The 3,720-nt window shown below is 48.5% G+C and overlaps 1 long non-coding RNA gene across 1 annotated transcript; it reads left to right on the forward strand.

Annotated features, from left to right (window-relative positions):
* Nucleotides 1-1,535: 1,535 nt before the first annotated feature.
* On the forward strand, nt 1,536-3,052 carry LOC132687738 (uncharacterized). Its single transcript, XR_009614248.3, has 4 exons — nt 1,536-1,676; nt 2,030-2,149; nt 2,236-2,362; nt 2,718-3,052. It is a non-coding gene; the product is annotated as an uncharacterized LOC132687738 (long non-coding RNA).
* The last annotated feature ends 668 nt before the right edge of the window (nt 3,053-3,720 follow it).

Genomic DNA, 3,720 nt, shown 5'->3' on the forward strand with positions numbered 1-3,720 from the left:
TTTAGTTATTTTGAGGGGGCACCTAGATGACTCAGTTGGTTAAGCATCCAACTCTTGAGTTAGGCTCAGGTCATGATCTCCTGGTTGTGAGATCAAGCCCCATATTGGGCTTCTCACAGGGCATGGAGCCTGCTTAAGCTTCTCTCTCTCTCTCTCTCTCTCTCTCTCTCTCTCTTTCTCTTTCTCTTTCTCTTTCTCTTTCTCTTTCTCTTTCTCTGTGTGTATATGTTTCTCTCTCCCTCTCCTGTTGTCCCTCCCCTGCTGTCTCTCTCTCAAGAAAGAAGGAAAGAAAGAAAGAAGGAAAGAAAGAAATTTGGTTATTTTTTCACAAAGTGGTTTTTTTGGGGGAGGGCACAAAAGAGCAACGGGCAGAGAGAGGAGAGGGGGAGAGAGAGAAGTGGGGCTCACCCAAAGCAGGACTTGAACTCAGGAACTATGAGATCATGACCTGAGCCAAAGCCAGATGCTTAACCAACTGAGTCATCCAGGCACCCAGTGTTTGTTTAATTTGTTAATACTGTAAGGTGTTCCTGATTTGCCACTTCATCAGTTTTCCCCCCAAATTTTGTCATCTAATCGTGTTTTTTTTAAGGTAGTCTTTTTCTTTTTTAATGTTTGTTTATTTTTGAGAGAGAGAGCACAAGCAGGGGAGGGACGGGGAGGGGGGCAGGATTTGAAGCGGGCTCCATGCTGACAGCAGCGAGCCAGATATGGGGCTTGAACTCATGAACCATGAGATCGTGACCTGAGTGGAAGTTAGACGCTTAACTGACTGAGCCACCCAGGTGCCCCTTGGCATCTAATCTTAAGTAAAATCCATGGCCTCCCTACACCTTACAAAATCTGAGCATTGGGAAAGCATCCCAAGCGGGCGAAGACTAAAATTCCTAAAACTGCCTTGGCGTCACTAAGGTTTGGTAGACCTGGCTCTATCTGCCTGCAATTATCATTGGTTTCTCTGAGCTCTGGCATAAGTTTGCAGTGGTTTTTGCCTTTCCTCTTTGTTCTGTGTTTTATGGGTGCTTTCCTGGGAAGTTGAGAGAAGCTGTGTTGAGGACGGTTAGCCAGAACAGCCTTTGAAAACACCGTTGGGCTGAATCTCTGACAGTCCCGTGGAACAGCCAGATGCTGAATTTGAAGGTTCCTGGAGTGGCGCTGGGGCCAGTGGAAACCTCGCTTCTCCTTCCGTCCCTTGCCTCCAGGCTCCCTTCTCCCTTCTTCGGGAAGGCAAGTGAAGCCTGGCTAGATACAAGTGTCTGTGGCCCTGGAAAAGACTCTCCTGATGGCCCCAGGAGGATAAAAGCCAGAAGGATTATCTAGACTCAGTCAAAAAAAATTCTGCCCTCTTCTCTGAGTTCAGTCATGGCTGAGGGTGAGTCTCCTTGTGGCTCTTCCTCCTCCATGATGCTCTTATTGACCAGGGCTCCTCGGGGTCTGTGCTCCTGACCATGGTGTGTCACCACAGCTGGGTGAAGCCCCCACCTCACAAATGTCTTTGTTGTCACTGCAGCTACTCTCTCATAAGGTCTCAGACAGACACTTGGGAGCATTGGCCCTTGCAGTGTGAGTGAGGCAGAGAGGGCGTGACCTGCCTCAGCACCCGGAGACCCCACTCTGAAGGCTGGGGGCCACCACTGTGGCAGCTTCTCCCACCACCATCATCTCCCCATTGCCAGGTGTCCCAGCCCCTGACAAGCCTTTAGGGTTTTCTTCCTCTGTATTTCGCAGTTGAGGGAAATGACACCAAAGAGTTGCATTCATTTAACAGACCCCTTATGTCTGAAGGAGGAAGAGGAATAGGAATGAAGAGATGGGGATTTGGAGGGAGGAGGACGCAGGCCAAGGAGCTAGGGTGAAGGGCAGCATAGGTGGCTGCAGTTTGGGTAGTGATGGGGTAGTGGCACAAGGTAAGGGAAGGAGTTGAGGGTCTTTATCATGATGGCAATGTAGAGCCATTCAAGGGTTTGAAAGATTAGTGACATAATGTGATTTGTATTCTAAAAAAAATCTGTACAATGACTTGGAACAGGACAAGCACATCAGGAGGATATGGCTCTGATCTGAGTGAGGCAATGGTAGCATGGGTGTGGAGAGAAGACCTATTGAGAATCTGGAAGCAAGGAATGAAAGATGAGTTTACGACTCAAGGGTAAGGTCACACTCACCCTTCCATGCCCATGCGTGCCTACATTCACACTTGTACTTCACCTTCCCCTGTCACTTGGTGCTTTGCAGAATGCATGGATACCAGCAGATGCCCACATCCCTGCAGTTCTTTCTCTGTCAGTATCCTTGGAGGGAAAGTTTTCTCTGTCAGTCATCTTAGAAGGAGAACTTGGACACGGTGGCTTTGGATTAGGAGGTAAACATCGGACAGGAGAGCTGAGAAGAGTGAAATCCCAAGGCGCAGGTCACAGGAGCTCAACAAATCTGTGACTTCATCTCACCAGGCCCTCCCTGAGAAACTCTGGAGAAAGGGTAGCCAGCCACTCCTCTGTAGACCTAACTCCCTGGGTCCTGGTCCCTGGAGAAGCTGCACCAGAGTGCCATGGTGACAGCGGTCACGTGAGAGATGTAGGCCCCCACCTCTGCACCCCGAGGGCTCCCTGTACCACAGGTGGAAGGAGGTTTGGGAGCAGGACCCCTGGGCTTTCATGCAGGGCCTCTTAATTGTCTTGGGGACAGACACAGCTGAGGGATGGTGTTTCTGATTTCAGCCCTCCACAAAGGGCTCGTCTAGCCCAGCCTAGTGGGGGAAGCTTAGGGGGAGCGGCTACAAGACCAAAGGGGAGGAAACACCAGAAGCTACAGAGGAAGGAGCAGGTGCTGAGAGAGAGAAATGCTGCTGGCCTCCAGGCAACAATCAAAATTAAGGAAATGCTCAAATAAATGACAGGATGGGGGCATCTGGAAAGAACACAGGAACCAACCTGGGGGAGCCCTCAGTGGCCAAAGCTGGAACAATCTGAGCAATACAATAAATAATGTAGTGTTGGGTTGTTACCCAAAACATAAAAATTGATGTTTGAATAAGTAAGTAAATGGGGGGAGGGGATCCTCCTTTCCCAAAAATTTCATTTATCTTATGTAGATATTCCTCCTGGGGGGGTGGAGCTTCTTTGTTCCCTTTCCACACGAGAATGAACTGAACTTAGTGACTGAACTCCAAAGAACAGAGTTTGGAAAGGCAAAAATAGTAATACTAGGGACGCCTGGGTGGCTCAGTCGGCTAAGTGTCTGGCTTGGGCTCAGGTCATGATCTCACAGCTCTCTGCTTTCAGTGTGGAACCTGCTTCAGTTCCGTTTGTCTCCCTCTCTTTCTGTCCTTCCCCAGCTCATGCTTTCTCTCTGTCTCAAAAACAAAAAATACAAAAAATAGTAATATTACCATGGAGAAACTGTGTACCTTAGCCATATGATCAAGGTAAACATCACCAGTGATGTGTAGATTTACGTGCCACCTGCTATGACGCAAAGAGAAGCCACTTCACCTCTGTGGTATTCTTTCCAGAGGCTCAGAGCTCTAGTCTAGTCATGAGAAAAATGTCAGTCAAACTGAAATTGAGTGGTATCCTATGAAATACCTGACCAGTATTGCTCAAGGTATTCACATAAGGAAAGCCTGAAAAACTGTCACAGACTGGGGAAGACTCAGGGACAGGATGACTAAATGCAGTGTGATTCCCTGGATTGGATCCTGGAGGAGAAAGAGGACATTAA

Source organism: Panthera onca, chromosome A3 (assembly GCF_046562875.1).
Source record: "Panthera onca isolate mPanOnc1 chromosome A3, mPanOnc1 haplotype 2, whole genome shotgun sequence".
Classification (NCBI taxonomy): Eukaryota; Metazoa; Chordata; class Mammalia; order Carnivora; family Felidae; genus Panthera; species Panthera onca.